We start from the raw sequence: 20,667 nt of genomic DNA on the forward strand, positions 1-20,667 counted from the left end.
ATAGAATATTTGACAAAGAGCACAATTAAGGCATGAGCCTTTGTATGTCTACCATCTCAACAAGCTTTCTCCTAAATTCATATAAAACGGACACACATTGAGGCACTTTACAATATTCCACTCATGCATCTTGCATGCGCCCAATGGGTAGTTGTAATTCATTTGCCTCACCACATGATGCAAAGCAGTATATATAGGAAGAAATTGGACAGAACCAATGTGCACTATGAGCACAACCATAGAAGACTACCATTTGCCTCTTTTGCAAAGAGCTATATAGTAAAAAAAATTGCACAAAGGACAAAACTACTTGTGTAGTGTTGCATGTGGTGGGAACAAAGATCCAACTAGCTTGATTAATAAAATCCCTAAGCTCTAAGAGTTTCCTTGAAAGTTATGCCACCCTCCAAATGATCACCAAGGTTTCCTTGATTTGAGAAGTGAATTAAAGGATAGTTGGAATTGTTTCCTAGGGCCGGGTGTCAATGTTGTTAAATTGGAGGCAAAAAAGAAAACTAAAATACAACCAAGGAGACTCCAATCAAATGTCACTTTCAAGTATTCCAAATTACATGTTGACATACTAGTCACAACTCTCTCTCACTCTCTCACACACACACACACACACACACACACACACACACACACAATCAATCCATATCTGAAACACATTTAATAGATGTTGACAAAGTACATATCTGAAACACATTTAATAGAGAGAAAAGAATAATCTACACAAGAATGGCCTAATCTTAGCATGGCACATAGCTCTTTGGAATCGGGTATTTGAATTTATTAACAATAAACTTGTGGCACTTTTAGGCCCCTCTTTGCAAGCATGTCATTTATTTAGAGAGGGGCTTCTCTCGTGCTTCCCATGAGCATTATTTGTAAACCACCTTAATCAAGGCTAAGCTATGTACAAAATAAACTATTGGATGGCAGCCATGATGGCAATAAAAAATGTGAGATTGCTCTAAAAACCTCCTTCAACTCCAAACTTCAACCCAATCATTCACTTAGTTAAACCAGTAACCACAAGAACAACAACCAAGTATAAACAAATCCAACTATCCCAATTTTCACGATGATGCTAAACCACACTATCATGGTGGTTTCTTGAGCATCCAAAGTCAATCACTTGAGAGGGTGAAAAAAATGGTAACATCCCTTTGGATAGCAATTGTCATCAGCTATTCATAAGAGAAATCAACTGGGCCCAATGAATGATGGAAGGTGGAGAGAAGGCCATGAAAATCTTGAGAGAAATTTTCAAGCATCCAACGAGCATCTTCTCTATGGTGACCTTTAAATTTCCAAAGATATCTATCGTAAAATGTGCTTGTGAAAGTAGTGGTTGTTTAATGATCTACTATGGATTTAGGGACAATTCTATTTTTTTGTCCAAGAAATGGTAATTCATTATAGACTGAATGAGTGAAATGCATTGTGTTTGTGCCAATGAGAAGGCAAATCAAGTCTCAATGAAACATTATTGATAACCTTTGATGCAAAATGGTCCATCACATCAAGGAGAAACTTTAACAAAATTATTAGTATCAATAGTTTGAATGCTTCTTTTTTCAATACTTAACATGACATAATATCTTTCTTTAAAAACATGATTCTTGTGGTGTTTGTTTGAATGCTTAATGTAGTATTCTTGTGGGTGTTTTATGGCACCACAAACATTAGCATAAATGGAATGAAAATCAACATCAAAATCATTTGCAGTTGGAGCAGAATTAGACAATCAAGAAGTTGGTGTAGGAAGTGAATGTCCATACACAACTTCAAAAGGTGATTTCCCAATGGCAGGATGAGTGGTGTGGTTATTTGCAAGTTGCAAAAATGTGTAGTTGATCATCGCCACTTTTTCTACTTTGTATGCACGTATGCTTCAATGATCGTGTGATTAGCTACTTTAGTTTGTCAATTAAATTTAGGATAAAAAGATGATGTGGAATGAATTATAATGCATAGATTTTCAAAAGAGTGGTCCAAAATACACTACAAAAAGTTAAATCACGATTGAAAATCATAGCTTTTGGTAAACCATGATGTGAAAAAATAGTTTTCAAATAAAAGAGCGCAATTTGATGTGTGGAGTGAGAGTTTTGTTACATGGAATGAAATATGCTTGTGTACTTAAACAATCAATCACCATCCAAATCATATCATGCTTATGTGCAAAGGAAAATAAGTAATGGAATCCCATTGAAACATGTTTCCAAGGGAGCGGATGCAAAAGACTTAATCTCTTACATGTGGCCAACTTAATCTTTTGACAAACGAAACAAAATTCAACATACTTTTCAACATCTATGCACATATAGTAGGCCATAAGAAATCACGACACAAATTTTGATAAGTGGTAGCAAAAGCTTGATGACCAACATATGGTGGTTTATGCAAATCTTCAATGATTTTAAAACTACATGTCTATACATGAATGAGTATTCTAAACCTTCATTTTTAGAATATATCACAGTTTAGCTAACTATGAGATTGATGTGTTGAAAGGGCGGTGGTAATGTGTGTGCTAGTCTCCACCCAAGCGTGCTATCTTATAGCCTTCCCCTAGTGTACACACTATTCGCCCGTGCCGATGGCCTTGCCCATAGGACCCATGTCCTTACATTACCCCCTCCCTTGGAGAATCGTTTTTGTCCTCAAAAATGAACGTAGGAAAACATTTCTTAAGTGCGGAGACATTCTCCCATGTAGAACCTTCTTCAGGTCTATCTAGCCATTTTACCAACACCTATCGTCTGACATGATGTCTGGTGCGAAGCGTATGAGAATCCAAAATCTTTTCGGGATCATGAGAAATGCTTGGCAGTTTGATAAGGTCAACTAATACACCTGTTTCAATGACATTATCATTCTGTCCTAGCTGTTTTCATAAATGGCTAACATGAAAAACAGGATGAACTCGTGAGTGCTCTAGAAGAGCTAACTTTTAGGCCACTTGACCTATATGTTTGAGAACGGTAAACGGTCCACAATAGCGTGGTGAAAGTTTAGCAACTTTTCTCGTCTTCAAACTTTCTGAATGCTCCGAAACTTTGAGGAATACCGTGTCTCCTTCTTTGAAAGTAGCAAGATGACGATGCTCATTTGCGTACTTCTTATATCAATCTTGAGCTTGCTTAACATTTTTTCAAGAAAATCGAAGCATGTTAAAATGGTCTTGGAGAAAATCCTTCACTTGATGTATCTTCTCCTTAGCCAACCCCACCGTAACGGGTGATCTAGGTTGAAATCCATACAAAAGCATAAATGGACTAAACCCTGTAGTCACATGCTTTGAACTATTATAAGCAAATTCCAATATAGGTAAGTAGTCTTCCCAATTGGTTTGCTTCTTGCTAACATACGCTCGTAGCATATTCTCTAGCACTTGATTAACTCTTTATGTTTTACCATCTGTTGTGGATGATCAGCCGTACTTAGATTAAGTTTAGTTTCCAACTTTTGGAACACAGATCTCCGAAAGCGATTATCGAACTTTCGACCTCTGTCACTAATGATACTAGCTGGAAGACCGTAGAGTTTATGTATATGCTCTACAAATAGCCGTGCTAATTTCGGTGTCTTAACCGTAGTCTTAGTGGGAATGAATCGACCCATCTTTGTGAGACGATCTACAATTACCCAATCATCATGGCCATGCTTTGTAGTAGGTAGTCCTACTACAAAATCCATAGAGATACTCTCCCACTTACCTTGTGGAATCTTTAAAAGATGTAAAAGGCCACCTACCTTGAGGCGCTCTGCCTTATTAACTTGGCATTGTTGGCAATTTAGTACGTACTCTTGAACATCATGATGTAAGCCCGGCCAATAAAATTGCCGTCTAACTAAGGCATACGTCATACGAATACCTGGATGACCAGCACTTGGACTATCGTGACACTCAAATAAGATTTGGTGCTTAGTGTCTGAGTCCTTTGGCACACATACTCTACCCTTGTGGAGTAAGTATCCATCATCAATGGAGAAATTCTTCCATCGCTTAAGCTCTTCCTGAGTAGGGGTGGAGCTCTGTGTGTTGGAGTTTTTATTTGCGCGTGCAGAAACATGTTGATCTGGCTGTTGAGAGACATGTGAGTGTGAGCGATCCCTTTTTAAAACTGCACTCCACACTTTAGCATATGATTGATCTTGTGCACACTTGCCACGTAATGACTCCAAAAATCCACTATTTAGTTTTGTGAAAGCAAGTGAAGTAATCTGAGGCATCCAACTTAGTGCATCCGCTACTACATTATATCACCCCTTGTGATATCGTAACTTACAATCATAACTTGAAGTATTTCTGCCCGTCTAGCTTTACAACCTTTCAAGTTTGTTTGAGTAGTAAACCATTTGATACTCTCATGGTCAAAAACTACTTCAAACTCGGCACCATATAAATAGTGTCGCCACTTTCGTAAAGCGTGAATAATGGCATAGAGCTCTCTCTCATAAACACAATAATTCTGTTGAGCTCTATCTAACTTTTTACTTTCAAAGGCTATAGGTCTTTCCTCCTGGAGAAGTACCACACCAATTGCTTTATCACTAGCATCAGTCTCTACCACAAACGGCTTAAGTGGGTCGATGATTGCTAGGATGGGAGTAGTGGCTATAGCTACCTTGAGCTGTCCGAAACTGCATTTTTGGGCTTCTTCCCAAGAAAAGGTCTTACCTTTTGCTTTAAGTTGATGCGTCATAGGAACAATGATTTTGGCATAGTCACGGATATACTGTCGATAAAATCCAGCCATGCCTAAAAAAATTTGAAGCTCCTCAACCGTCTTGGAATGTGGCAATCGAAGAATGGCAGCGACCTTGTCAGTGTCCATCTTGATGCCAGAATAAGAGATCACATGACTGAGGTAATGTATCTCTATTTTAAAGAAATCGCACTTGCTTTGCTTAGCATACAGCGTGTGAGCTTGTACCTGTTCAAACACTAATCGTAAGTGTTCTATGTGTTCATCTTCAGTCTTACTGTGAATGAGAATGTCATCAAGAAAAACCACAGCAAATTTTCCAAGATAGGGACGTAAGACACTATCCATGAGTGTCATAAATATAGTTGGAGCATTGGTCAGGCCCAAAGGTATAACCAAAAATTCAAAATGTTCGAACCGTGTTCTAAAGGTAGTTTTGGAGATATCTTGCAATAGGATATGCACATGGTGGGATCCTGAACGAAGATCTATCTTTGTATTGTATCTTGCCCCGTAGAGTTGATCAAACGACTCATCCACTCGAGACAGAGGATACTTGTTCTTGATGGTTATCGCATTTAACCTGCGATAATCTACGCACATGCGCATAGTACCATCTTTATTTTTTACCAATAGAATTGGTGATGCCCAAGGTGAAGTGCTAGGTCTAATCAAACCATGAGCGAGGTAGTCATCCAACTGACTCTCAACCTCCTTGGCTTCTTGAGCACTCATACAATAAGGTGGTTTACTCACCGGTTTAGTGCCTGGCAAGACATCTATGCCATGCTGCACATCACGTGTAGGGGGTAAACCCGGTGGTAAATCACTTGAGAACACATCACTATACTCCGTCAGTAAGCGAGTCAACTTTTGCCGTGCAAAAGGAGAATGTAGACTAGAGTTATGCTGGGATGGAGAATCTTGTAATTCCTGTAATGTTTGTTTTACAACAGTTGCATGTTGCTCTATAGAATTAAATTGAGAGCACTTTGCTCGTTAGATTTGTTAACACTTTGTTTATCAGTAGAATTCATTGCACTTTGCATATCATTACTAGAATTCACCGCACTTTGCTCTTGAGAATTCACAAGACTTGGAGACAAGCAGTAACACAAAAAGACTTCATCTATTAAATCTAGTTTCTGCAAAATAGAAAGCTCGGTTGTACATATAAGAGGTGCAGATGGTATATTTTTCTCACCAAGCAAAAGCACATGTTTAACATTGGCCATAAAGGATAAGGAGTTGTGTTCATAACTAGTGTGCAATGTGTTTCCTAAACCATGCAGCCACTCCCGTCCTAAAAATACATCAGCACGGTCCATGTTCATAACTTGGAAGTCAAGGGTCATCGTATGATCTTGAACAATAAGCTCAACCCCTTGAACTACCGTGTCCCATACTTCTTTATCATTCCCAGACATCTGCTTTACCACATACTTGTGAGAGCAGGGAGTCTGTGTAAGCTTTAATTCCTTGACTAGCTTAAAGTTCAAGAAGTTATGAGTTGCACCATCATCCACTAAAATACAAACACGTTGTCCGTTAATAGTGCCATGCATGCAAAAATCATGGGGCCCAAAGGTGGGCTGCCACATTGAAGCAGGCACACAACATTGTGCTTTTCTTCCATATGAAGAACCTCTACAACACAATATTTAGGGGATGAATCTAAAGTGAGGCGTTGCACCGTGTGCATGGCCTTTTCTTTGCCTTGCAAAAGAGGACAATCTTTCTTGTTATGTTGGTCTGAAAGACATCTAAAACACAAATTGTGTTTCTTTGCACGCTCAAAATCAGCAGTGTTGAGAGACCCACGTGGAGTATCTCATGAGTGCTTAGGCTTCTTAGCCTCTTGTGGGCGTGGAGAGGTAGATTGTCTCTTATTCCTCTTGTAACGTGTGGGAGATCTACCTCGCCATTGGATCTCAGCCACATTGCTCTTAGCAAAATTATTCTTAGTGTAGGAACATTTCCTTTCCTCTCTTGGTCATCATCATATCTTTGGGCATGACTGATGGATTCTTCCAAAGTTTTTGGATGTTGGGTCTTGACATGCAGACGATAGTCTTTGTCAAGACCCCTATTAAAACCCCGTATCTTTTGGAATTCATCTAGACCTTCTAGTTTTAATATGATTTTTCGATACTTTAAAAGGTACTGTATGAGAGAGAGGCCAGACATGCGGCCTGCATCCCATACTAACCAATTCTTATCTTCTTCATTGGAGTCCAAAAACTCTTTGGAGAAAGAAGCTTGAAATGCAGCCCAAGATGAAGGACGAGCATCTATTGGAAATGCCATCCACCACTTATAGGCCTTGCCTTTAAGAGATAGACTTGTTTCCACATTCGTCTTTATATACGGGGTGTGTCTCAATCTATGAATATCACTCCATTTGTGTAATAACGTATTGACCACATCCTTGTTGCGATCACGCTCCACTCAAGAATCATGATATTCTTAAGTAATGCATTGCTACCTTCTGCATCTTCTGCAGCACTTGTCTCTTGGACTCTTTGAGTCGTGCGAGCTTGGTTTCCTTGAATCGTGCCACTTGTGCCTCCTTGAGCCGTCTGTGAATTCATAAATTTCACAAGTAAGATTGGTAACATTTGCATAAGTTCAAAGAGGTTGCGTTCAAGTACGCTTTGGTGATTTTTCAAAGTCTTGAAAGCAACCATATTGACAAGGCTACGATCTCCTAGATCATCGTCATGCATATTAGTGTAAGCTACACTGGCGGTGCCCTGATTTTGATCTGCGTGCTAAAAATCAAACGTGTGTGTAGGTGGGATATCCTCACTGGCCATGGTAAACACACTCTAATGCAAAGAGAGAGAAAAAATGTCAACTTGTACCTTGTGAAATTGAAGTCTTTGTGTTTTGTATGCTCCGCGATTTGTGTTGCATGCGAACCTCGCCTTGCGGAAATTGGAGTGTTTCACGTGTCATTTGTTATAAGAACACCTTTGTTGATTATTCACAAACACCCGTTGTTTTCGTGAAGGCTTTTGTTCACTTTGAAGCTACCTCCTTGAACCAAAAAGAAATTTTTGAAGGAAAACTTGCCTTCCTACAAGAAGTTAAAAGATAGGGTCAAGCTACTTCTTTGAAGTTTGAAGCTTTCCCTTTCCTTCTAGTTTTCCTTTCAACACAAGTATGCTATCTTTCCTTGATATACACAACAAGGGTCAATAGCTTGATGGTAAAGTCTTGGCCTCTTACGCTCATGGGGTGGGTTCAACCCTCCTTCTACACGCCCAGCCAACGACCCTATCCTTCGAAGCCTCGTTGCTGATCGAGTTTCTGTGGTCGCCCACCTTAGTCGTGCACTGTGGAGGGTGCCCATAGGACCCATGTCCTTACATGTGTGAAGACAAGATGGATGATTGCATTGGAAATGAGTTTTAATGTTATTTCTACTTCACAGTTTAATGCATTTGCTATTATTTATTTGTCAATGTAAATACTTTAATCTAAATAGTAGACTAAGCTTAGAGCATACCTAATAGCCTCCCTCTAGCGTACACACTGTCCGGCCATGCCGATGGCCTTGCCCATAGGACGCATGTCCTCATATGTGTGAAGACAAGATAGACGCTTGCATTGCAAAGATGAGTTATAATGTTCATTCTCATTCACATTTTAATGCATTTGCTATTATTTATTTGTTAATGTAAATACTTTAGTCTACACAGTAGACTAAGTTTAGAGGATATAAGTGTGAACCACCTCTTGGAGTGTGTGGTGATGGATTGACATGCCATACTTCTATAAAAAGAAAAGCCTCTGTTTTGGCATAAGTCATAAATATGAACCATCAGGGTCGTGCCCTATGGAAGGGGTAGATAGGGTGGTGGTAATGCATGTGCTAATCTCCATCCAACTGTGCTACCTTATAGCCTCTCCCTAGCATACACATTGTCCGGCCGTGCCGGCGGCCTTGCCCATAAGACCCATTTCCTTACACGTGTGAAGACAAGATAGACACTTGCATTGCAAAGATGAGTTTTAATGTTCATTCTCATTCACAGTTTAATGCATTTGCTATTATTTATTTGTCAATGTAAATACTTTATTCTACACAATAGACTAAGCTTAGAGGATATAAGTGTGAGCCACCTCTTGGAGTGTGTGGTTATGGATTGACATGCCATGATTCAATAAAAAGAAAAGCCTGTGTTTTTGGCAGAAGTCATAAATATGAACCATCAGGGTCATCCGTTGTGGATGACATAGATAGGGCGGTGGTAATGTGTGTGCTAGTCTCCACCCAAGCGTGCTACCTTATAGCCTCCCCCTAGCATACACACTGTCCGGCCGTGCCGGTGGCCTTGTCCATAGGACCCAGGTCCCTACATGTGTGAAGACAAGATGGACGCTTGCATTGCAAAAATAAGTTTTAATGTTCATTCTCATTCACAGTCTAATGCATTTGCTATTGTCTATTTGTCAATGTAAATAATTTAGTCTAGACAATAGACTAAGCTTAGAGGATATAAGTGTGAACCACCTCTTGGAGTGTGTGGTTATGGGATTGACTTGCCATGCTTTTATAAAAAGAAAAGCCTGTGTTTTTGGCAAAAGTCATAAATATGAACCATGAGGGTTGTGCGCTATGGAGGGCGTAGATAGGGAGGTGATAATGCGTGTGCTAGTCTCCACCCAACCGTGCTACTGTATAGCCTCCCTCTAGCGTACACACTGTCCGGCCCTGCCGGTGGCCTTGCACATAGCACCCATGTCCTTACGTGTGTGAAGACAAGATGGACGCTTGCATTGCAAATGAGTTTTAATGTTCATTCTCATTCACAGTTTAATGCATTTGCTATTATTTATTTGTCAATGTAAATAGTTTAGTCTAGATAGTAGATTAAGCTTAGAGGAGATAAGTGTGAACCACCTCTTTTGGAGTGTGTGGTTATGGATTGACATGTCATGCTTTTATAAAAAGAAAAGCCTATGTTTTTTGTAAAAGTCATAAATATGAACCATCAGGGTCATGCGCTGTGGAGGGAGTAGATAGGGCGGTGGTAATTTTTGTGCTAGTCTCCACCAGCTGTGCTACCTTATAGCCTCCCCATAGCGTACACACTGTCCAACCGTGCCGGTGGCCTTGCCCATAGGACCCATGTCCTTACATGTGTGAAGACAAAATGGACGCTTGCATTGCAAATTATTTTGAATGTTCATTCTCATTCACAGTTTAATGCATTTGCTATTATTTATTTGTCAATATAAATACTTTAGTCTAGACATTAGACTAAGCTTAGAGGATATAAGTGTGAACCACCTATTGGAGTGTGTGGTTATGGATTGACATGGCATGATTTTATAAAAAGAAAACCTTGTGTTTTTGGCAAAAGTCATAAATATGAACCATCACGGTCGTGCGTTGTGGAGGCCGTAGATAGGGCGGTGGTAATGCGTGTGCTAGTTTCGACCCAACTGTGCTATCTTATACCCTCCCCCTAGCGTACACTGTCCGGTCGTGCTGGCGCCCTTCCCCATAGGACCCGTGTCCTTACATGTGTGAAGACAACATGGACGCTTGCATTGCAAATGAGTTTTAATTTTCATTCTCATTCACACTTTAATGCATTTGCTATTATTTATTTGTCAATGTAAATACTATATTCTAGACACTACACTAAGCTTAGAGGATATAAGTGTGAGCCACCTCTTGGAGTGTGTGGTTATGGATTGACATGCCATGTAAAGAAAACATTGTGTTTTTGGCACAAGTCATAAAAAGAAAACCTTGTGTTTTTGGCAGAAGTCATAAATATGAACCATCAGGGTCGCGCACTGTGGAGGCCTTTGATAGGGCGGTGGTAATGCGTGTGCTAGTCTCCAACCAACCGTGCTACCTTATAGCCTCCCTCTAGTGTACACACTATCCGGCCGTGCCGGTGGCTTGCCCATAGGACCGATGTCCTTACATGTGTGAAGCCAAAATGGACACTTGCATTGCCAATGAGTTTTAATGTTCATTCTCATTCAATGTTTAATGCATTTGCTATTATTTATTTATCAATGTAAAAACTTTAGTCTAAATAGTAGACTAAGCTTAGAGGACATAAGTGTGAGCCACCTCTTGGAGTGTGTGGTTATGGATTGACATGCCATGATTTTATAAAAAGAAAAGCCGATGTTTTTGGCTGAATTCATAAATATAAACCATCAGGGTCGTGCGCTGTGGAGGGCAAAGATAGAGCGCTGGTAATGCGTGTGCTAGTCTCCATCCAACTGTGCTACCTTATAGCCTTCCCCTAGTGTACACACTGTCTGGCCGTGCCGGTGGCCTTATGCATAGGACCCAGTTGCTTACATGTGAGAAGATAAGATGGACGCTTGCATTGCAGAAATGAGTTTTAATGTTCATTCTCATTCACAGTTTAATGCATTTGCTATTATCTATTTGTCAATGTAAATACTTTACTCTAGACAATAGACTAAGCTTAGAGGATATGAGTGTGAACCACCTCTTGGAGTGTGTGGTTATGGATTGACTTGCTTTGCTTTTATTTAAAGAAAAGCCTGTGTTTTTGGCAAAACTCATAAATATGAACCGTCAGGGTCGTCTGTTGTGAAGGGCGTAGATAGGGCGGTGGTAATGCGTGTGCTAGTCTCCACCCAACCGTGCTACCTTATAGCCTCCCCCTAGCGTACACATTGTCCGGTCGTGGCGATGGTGTTGCCCATAGGACCCATGTCCTTACATTTGTGAAAACAAGATAGACGCTTGAATTGCAAATCAGTTTTAAAGTTGATTATCATTCACAATTTAATGCATTTGCTATTGTTTATTTGTCAATGTAAATACTTTAGTCTATATAGTAGACTAAGCTTAGAGGATATAAGTGTGAACCACCTCTTGGCCTGTGTGGTTATGGATCGGCATGCCATGCTTTAAAAAAAAGAAAAGGCTGTGTTTTTGGCAGAAGTCATAAATATGAACCATCAGGGTCGTGCGATGTGGAGTGCGTAGATAGGGCGGTGGTAATGTGTGCACTAGTCTCCACCCAATCGTGCTACCTTATAGTCTCCCCCTAGCCTACACAATGTCCGACCGTGCCGGTGGCCTTGCCCATAGGACCCATGTCCTTACATGTGTGAAGACAAGAGGGACGGTTGCATTGCAAATGAGTTTATATGTTCATTCTCATTCACAAATTAATGCATTTGATATAATTTATTTATCAATGTAAATACTTTAGTCTAGACGGTAGACTAAGCTTAGGCAATATAAGTGTGAACCAACTCTTGGAGTGTTTGGTTATGGAGTGACATGCCATGCTTTTATAAAAAGAAAAGCCTGTGTTTTTGGCAGAAGTCATAAATATGAACCATCATGATCGTACGTTGTGGAGGGCGGTGCTAAAGCGTATGCTAGTCTCCACCCAATCGTGCGACCTTATAGCCTTTCCCTAGCGTACACACTCTCTGGCCGTGCCGGTGACCTTGCCCATAGGATCCATGTCCTTACATGTGTAAAGAAAAGATGGATGCTTGCATTGCAAATGAGTTTTAATGTTCATTCTCATTCACGGTTTAATGCATTTGCTATTGTTTATTTGTCAATGTAAATAGTTTAGTCTAGACAATAGTAGTCTAAGGTTAGAGGATATAAGTGTAAACCACCTCTTTGAGTGTCTGGCTATGGATTGACATGCAATGCTTTTATAAAGGGGAAAGCCTGTGTTTTTGGCAGAAGTCATAAATATTAACCATTAGGGTCGTGCGCTGTGGAGAGCGTAGATAGGGCGGTGGTAATGCGTGTGTTAGTCTCCACCCAACTGTGCTACTTTATAGCCTCCTCCTAGCATACACACTGTCCGGCCGTGCCGATGGCCTTGCCCATAGGACCCATGTCCTTACATGTGTGAAGACAAGATGGACGCTTGCATTGAAAATGAGTATTCATGTTCATTCTCATTCACAATTTAATGTTGTTGCTATTATTTATTTGTCAATGTAAATACTTTAGTCTAGACAGTAGACTAAGTTTAGAGGATATAAGTGTGAACCACCTCTTGGAGTGTGTGGTTATGGATTGACATGCCATGCTTTTATAAAAAGAAAAGCCTGTGCTTTTGGTAGAAGCCATAAATATGAACCATCAAGGTCATGGACTGTGGAGGGTGTAGATAGGGTGGTGGTAATACGTGTGCTAGTCTCCACCCAACCGTTCTACCTTATAGCCTCCCCCTAGAATACACACTATCGGGCCGTGCCAGTGGCCTTGCCCATAGGACCCATGTCTTTACATGTGTGAAGACAAGATGGACGCTTGAACTGCAAATGAGTTTTAATGTTGATTCTCATTCATAGTTTAATGCATTTGCTATTATTAATTTGTCAATGTAAATACTTTAGTCTAGATAGTAGACTAAATTTAAAGGATATAAGTGTGACCCACCTCTTGTAATGTGTGGTTATGGATTGACATACCATGCTTTTATAAAAAGAAAAGCTTGTGTTTTTGGCACAAGTCATAAATATGAACCATCACGGTCGTGCGCTGGGGAGGGCAAAGATAGGGCGGTGGTAATGCGTGTGCTAGTCTCAACCCAACCCTGCTACCTTATAGCCTCCCCCTAGTGTACACACTGTTCGGCCGTGGCGGTGGTGTTGCCCATAGGACCCATGTCCTTACATGTGTGAAGACAAGATGGACGCTTGCATTGCAAAAATGAATTTTATTGTTCATTCTCATTCACAATTTAATGCATTTGCTATTATTTATTTGTCAATGTAAATACTTTAGTTTAGGTAGTATACTAAGCTTAGAGGATATAAGTGTGAACCACCTCTTGGAGTGTCTGGTTATGGATTGGCATGCCATGCTTTTATAAAAAGAAAAGCCTGCGTTTTTCGTAGAAGTCATAAATATGAACCATTAGGGTCGTGCACTGTGAGCGTGTGCTAGTCTCCACCCAACTGTGCTACCTTATAGCCTCTCCCTAGCATACACACTGTATGGCCGTGCCGGTGGCCTTACCCATAGGACCTTTTTCCTTACATGTGTGAAGACAAGATGGACGCTTGCATTGCAAAAATGAGTTTTAATGTTCATTCTCATTCACAGTTGAATACATTTGTATTATTTATTTGTCAATGTAAATACTTTAGTCTAGACAGTAGACTAAGCTTAGAGGATATAAGAGTGAACCACCTGTTGGAGTGTGCGGTTATCGATTACCATGCCATGCTGTTATAAAAAGAAAAGGCTATGTTTTTAGCAGAAGTCATAAATATGAAACATCAGGGTCGTGCGTTGTAAAGGGTGTAGATAGGGCGGTGGTAATGCGTATGCTACTCTCTACCCAACCGTGCTACCTTATAGCCTCCCCCTAGCGTACAGACTGTCCGACCGTGCCGGTGGCCTTGCCCATAGGACCCATGTCCTTACATGTGTGAAGACAAGATGGACGCTTGCATTGCAAATGAGTTTTAATGTTCATTCTCATTCACAGTTTAATGCATCTGCTATTATTTATTTGTCAATGTAAATACTTTTGTCTAGGCAGTAGACTAAACTTAGAGGATATAAGTGTGAACAGCCTCTTGGAGTGTGTGGTTAAGGACATGCCATGCTTTTATAAAAAGAAAATCCTGTGTTTTTGGTAGTGACGGGAGCAAAGCGAACCCTGAACCCCAACGACCTCTAAAACACCGGGGACCGAATGGCGCGCCTCGAGCCTGTCATGGTAAAGCAAACAGGGGGCACCACCTAGCTTCAGCGGCTAGGACGCAAACAACACACCACCATAACAAAGTTTTCATCCAAGAGAGATGGATGCTTGGGAGTAATGATGAAAAGGAAAGGGAATGAGATCAAGTGAGAGAGAGAGAGAGCGAGAGAGAGAGAGAGAGAGAGAGAGAGAGAGAGAGAGAGAGAGAGAGAGAGAGAGAGAGAGAGAGTGAGGGAGGGGGTATAGCGGCTTAGTACTTAGGCATCACAAAAGGATGGCGAATCCGCACACCCTTCACACATACACAAGCTCACTCCAAAACACAAGACTAGGTGGCGATTCCGCACACCTCACATGGGCAAAACATTGCAGGAAAACATACTCACAAAACCTCAAGCTTTATTTAGAGAATTAGGCGATGAAATGGGGAGCATAGGGTAGGGGAATGAGAAGGGAGAGAGTGGTAGAGCACATGGCGGATAGGTGGGAGTTGATGGCGAAGACTCGCACGAGGATTATGGCCATCATCCTTCATTTAGTTGCCCTTCATCTTCCATAGCCAAGGGTGTAGAGGTCATGCTCAAGACAAGCATGGTGATGGTGTGGGTGTGTGTGTGTGTGCACTAGGCACACACAGTGCATAGTGTGTTCTTTGGTGATGTTGTGTGTTTTTGTGTGATGGGGACCCCTCTTTATATAGGGGAGGAGGGGGGGGGGGAGAAATTCTAGAATTTAGAAATGAAGAAATCATTATCTACATAGGCCATGTGACTGTGGGCCCCACTTGTCTGGCTGTGTGTATATGTGCCAGAACAGCAGTTTCATGAGAGAGAGACTAAGAGAGAGAGATGGGTTGATGAAAAAAAGTGAGAGGTCACATGGAGAATAAATTAATTACAAGAGGGGAGAGAGAGGAGTGTGTTTAGAGGTGAATCTGTGTGCAGATGTGTGTGAACACAAGAAAAATTAGGTAACCACTAGGTGGGGATGGGTCTGTGGGCACCTTTTTTAGTGAAACTGAGTGTGTGTGAGTGTGGGGGAGGTTATTTAGCTACAAGACAAGAGACATGGCGCCCTTTACAGAGAGGGGGGGGTATTTGGGTCATGGGATATGATAGGAGAGAGAAAAGGGGGGGTGGGGTATACTATTTTGGAAGATAGGGTAAGTTGCATGTGAGTTAGGGTGCATTATTGGTGAGTTAGAATGCATTATTGGTGAGAGGTGGGGTAGCTTGAGGGGAGAGAGAAAGGAGAAAGGACAAGGGGAAGAGAGAGGGGGTTGACCTTTTGAGTGGAGGAGAGGAAAAGGGACACACGACGGGGCAACAGTGAAGAAAAAGGAGGCAAGGTGGGGATGGGCTGCCCCGCAGGCATGAGGTGGCCTATTTTACCTTTCTCATATATTTACATAATCATACTTTATTTTTTTCTTACGTTTTTCCAATGTCTTTTATCACTCCCTCTGTAAGAGGGGGTTTTCATGGGGTGGGGACGAGAGAAGAGGGGTATGGGAGCTTGGCTTGTGAAAAGCCCCCATCATTAGCCCTCCCCTTTTGGCTAGAGGCATTCATGTCTCTAGCTCATCTGTTTGATCATTATCGTCGGAGGTGGCGGCTGATGGTGTGTTCTCATTTGGAATGTCAATAGGTGGAGCCTGGTCAAATCGAAGAAAATAACGTTTAAGTCGCCAACCATTTACCCTGGTTTTATGAAGTTTTCCATCAGGCTCCATAAGTTGGTAGCTTCCATTGGCATACTTTTTCCTGACGATGAAACGACCTTCCCATTGGAGTAGGAGTTTCTTATCCTTGCGCGTGTCGAAACGATTGTCGTAGCGGAGCACCAACATTCCTTTCTTCAATTCTTTTTCTCGGAGATGCTCGTTAAAGCTAAGCCGTCTATGCTCTGCTTGTGCTGCATAATAATTTATTGCTTCTTCTCTGTCCAGGTGCAGTCTTTCCAAGTTGATGATGTGATCTCTTAAATGCATGTTGGGCTGTTGAAGCTGGCTTGCTATTACTCTAAGACTTTGTAGTTGCACTTCAATGGGCAAGATTGCTTCCTTACCAAATACTAGATGATACGGTGTGAATCCCAAGGATGTACGAAATGAAGTTCTGTAGGCCCATAAAGCTGGTAGTAGATACTTATCCCAGTCTCCAGGATGATTGTTTACCTGCTTGGTAATAATTTTAGAAACCATTCCATTTACCTTTTCAACTAGGCCATTACATTGAGGGTAATATGGTGAAGAGTGCCTCCTTGTAATGCCCAGTTTCTGCATTAATTCTCCTACCAAGTCTGCTCTGAAACCTGGCCCTCTATCAGAGATGATCTCTAAAGGTGTGCCAAACCTACAGCATATGTGCTCGTAGATAAATTTAGCTACCTCTACCGCTGTGATTCTAGTGGTGGCTGTAGCCTCTGCCCATCTAGTCATGTAGTCGACCCCCATGATAATGTAGAATTTTCCTGAGTTGGCCCTAGGTAATGGCCCAATGGCATCGATACCCCATTTTTCAAATGGGCCATATGAGAGAATAGGTGTCTGTGGTTCAGGCATAAGTGACCTAGTGCCGGCCTTTTGACACAACTTACATGTTTTGCACCAGTGGTGTACATCACGGTTGAGGCTAGGCCATATGAAGCCTGCCTGCAAGATTTTCCTACTTGTTATGTCTAGGGCAAAGTGACCACCACAAACCCCGTCGTGACAACTAGCAATTACTCCCGTGATTTCCTGAGAGAGAGGGACCTTCCTGAGTATTTGGTCCTTACCCTTACAATACAAACCGTCATTGATGAGTCGATACCTTGTGGCCTTCCGTGTCAGCCATTGCTTCTGTCCCTCTGTTAAATCTGATGGGCATTCCCCTGTTCCAAAAAATGCATGATGTCAGGCAAGGCATCACTTCCTTGAAATAGAGGGAGCTTTAGTTTTATTGCTCCAACCACCACTTCCTGTAGTCTTTCACTTGCTAGGGCATCTGCTTCTTGGTTTTGAGCCCTTGGGATATGGTGTATTTGAACTTCTTCAAACTTACCCAACAAGGTTTTTACACCACTTAAGTGAGTCCTTAAACTAGGATTCTTGCATGTCCATGCTCCATTTACTTGCCTTAGCAGAAGTAGAGCATCCCCAAATACATTAAGGCGTTGTACACCTTGCGAGACGCACCATTGTAGACCCTTGGTTAGTGCTGCATACTCAGCTTCATTGTTAGAATGTGAATCTAACAATTGGCCCAACGAAAATACCTTTGTCCCTTTGTCATCAAAGACCACTATGCCTGCAGCTGCTTTGTCGGACGCTCGCTTGTAGGCTCCATCAAAGTAGAGAGAGTATGCTCCTTCTACCATCGGTGGTACTGGAGGTAATCGGACTTCTCCTTCCTTAGATTGCTTCTCCTTTCTTTCAAAGACTTGGTAGGTCATGAGTCCCCCCAAACTTGCCCTTGTCGTGCTTTCTACTTGTACCGTGTAGCCAAACTCTTGCAGACGAACTAGCCATTTAGTAATTCTAGCAGACACATCCATGTGTTGTACAACATAGGGAAATATTTCATCCGTGGTTAGAATCACAAATTGCTTAGGCAGCAAATATGACCTAAACTTTGTAGTTGCAAATCTAAGAGCTAGGACTAAGTGTTCCACATGGGTGAAACCTTTCTCTCCTGCTGTCATCATTCGACTAGAGAAGTAGATTGGCCTCATGAAAGATGTCGTCGTATCCTTTTGGAGTAGCACAGCCCCCAATGAGTCAGCACCAACACTTGAGGTGACATAGAATTTTTCATCCCACTTAGGTGGTGAGATAGTTGGCAGAGTGGCTAAGACCTCCTTTACCTTGTTGTAGTGATGTTCGCTTTCCTCGTCCCAAGTGAAAGTTGATCTTTGAGTGAGTTGTTGCAGTGGTAGAACAAGTTGTGATAGTAGATGTATGAATCTACTTAAGTACCTCACCCTCTGTAGAAAAGAGACCAGTTGACGTGCGGTCGTTGGTGAAGGTAGGGCTATGAGTGCGGACACCTTACTTGGGTCGGCGTTGATACCTTTTGCTGAAATTTCATGGCCTAGTAGAATGACTTTACTCTCCCCAATGTGGCATTTATCCACATTTAATTGCCCACCTAGGCTCTGCAACCTGGACAAACCTTCATTTACCTTTTCTAAATGTGAAATACGGGAGCTATATATACAAAAATCATCAATGAACACTCTTATGGATGTTCCAAAGAACGGTTGAAAAACATATGTGACATATCTTTGGAATGTGGCAGGTGCATTTGTGAGACCAAATGGCATAACCCTGTATGCAAAACAACCCCATGGCGTGATAAAAGTGGTTTTTAGCTGATCTTCCAAGGCTATGCGTATTTGAAAGTATCCAGAATAACCATCACAGATGGTATAGCATTCAAAACCCGCTACTTCATTCAGAATTTCATCCAAGAAAGGGAGAGGAAAGTGGTCTCTCTTTGTAGCTGCATTTAGTGGTTTGTAGTCAACACAGACCCTCTACTTACCATTCTTTTTAGGCGTCACCACTACGGGTGACACCCATTCTGAGTTTTCTACAGGATAGATGAATCCCGCCTCCAGCAGTTTCCTTACCTCGGCCAAGAGTGCCTTTTCTTGTATGAACCCCAATCGTCGTAGCTTTTGCACAACTGGTTTTACCCCTTCCTTCAGCTTAATATGATGTTCCACCACTGTAATGCCTGTGATTCTTTCATAGTTGTCAATGAACAGGTTAGGAAATCCCATCAACATTTGCAAACAACTATCTTTCTCCTCAAGTGTTAATTCCGTAGACAACATACCCTTCAACCTACTTCCTCCTAGGCCAGGTGATTTTCTCTCCTCTTCATTGGGTTTCCCTTTTGGTGATGGATCACCAGTTGTGCTTACCCTTTGTGGATCCTTCATAATGATACCCATCACATCAATGTAACTGTCACTTTCGTCGGTGGATGTGGTCTCCTCCTCAGAACTGGAAGATTCTCTAGTGGTTTCATCTGCCGATGTTTCTAGATTCATTTGCATCTGCTTGCCAATCCTCATGTCATAGTAGATTGTCTTCCCTTTCTTACCGGTCATGCGTAGAAGGCCAGTACCCCAGTCCTGTTTTGCCTTCATGGCCTTCCCAAAATTAGTGGATAGCCCTCCCCCTTAGTAGGCATTACAAAAACATCTACCTCTACCTCAGTGTTCAAAGCTTTGATTTTCACGGCACTTACCACACCCACACACTTTACTTTTGCGTTGTTTGCCATCTTTGCCTTGCATGGAGAAGGCCTGTCAACCTCGAGCCATAATCGAAGCATCATAGCTTTGCTCATTACAAAGATTTGTGCACCTCCATCAATGTAGGTGTTTCCAACCCTCTTTCCTTTTATGTTTACGTCGACAATTGGAAGGATGTCATCCATGTTGCATCCCGAAATTGCTCCGGCTACCTTTGTTTTGGAGCGTCTTGTACTTACCATTTTAGACCATTGTCGCCTTACTTTTGGTGCAAGATGTAGCAGCTGTGGCCATGTAATCTTCGGTCCTTGCTCTGCCACATCCAATGTTAGATCATAGGGCTTAGAACTTTCCCCTAGCTGGAAGTCGATGATGCCCAATTTTCGTCGTGGCCTGGATGGCCTCTTGCTAGTTTCTCCTCTCATGCTTCTCTCATCATCTGATTGTGTAGCTTTCTCCCTCCTAGCTCTTTTCACAGTCATGGCTTTAAGTGGTTCTAAAAAGGTTACCTTCTCCTTACCCTTGTCCCTCTCCTTTGCTCTGGGTGGATCCACTACTATGGCTTTTCCTTTCTCTTCTAGCCTTATGATGTTTACAGGGCGATCAGGTGGTGGGGCTGGTGGAAGAGGTGGGATGGATGCTTGTAGTGGTGTCTGGGGTGGACGTAGAATTTGTGTTGGTGGTGGTGGTGCTCGGGGTGGGGGTGCTCTTTCTCTAGGGGGTGACAATTGGTTCCTCCTACCTCCTCTATTATAGTTTTGTCGTGGTTTGGGACAGTAGTACATACCGTGACCGTCTTCTCCGCAGTTGTAGCAATGATACTCCCTGTTTTGTCGTTGTGATCTTCCAGGGTCTTGATCTCTTTCTTGACTCCTCCCTTGTTGTATTAAGTGGACAGACAAATTCTGCAGTTGGTCAGTAATATGGGCCAACATATCTTGTTGGTCATCTCTTACCCCAAGAGCCGGTGGTGGTGGTGGAATGGTGGTTGTCGT

The sequence above is a fragment of the Adiantum capillus-veneris genome, chromosome 8 (assembly GCF_014529385.1).
Source record: "Adiantum capillus-veneris isolate H3 chromosome 8, ASM1452938v2, whole genome shotgun sequence".
NCBI lineage: Eukaryota > Viridiplantae > Streptophyta > Polypodiopsida > Polypodiales > Pteridaceae > Adiantum > Adiantum capillus-veneris.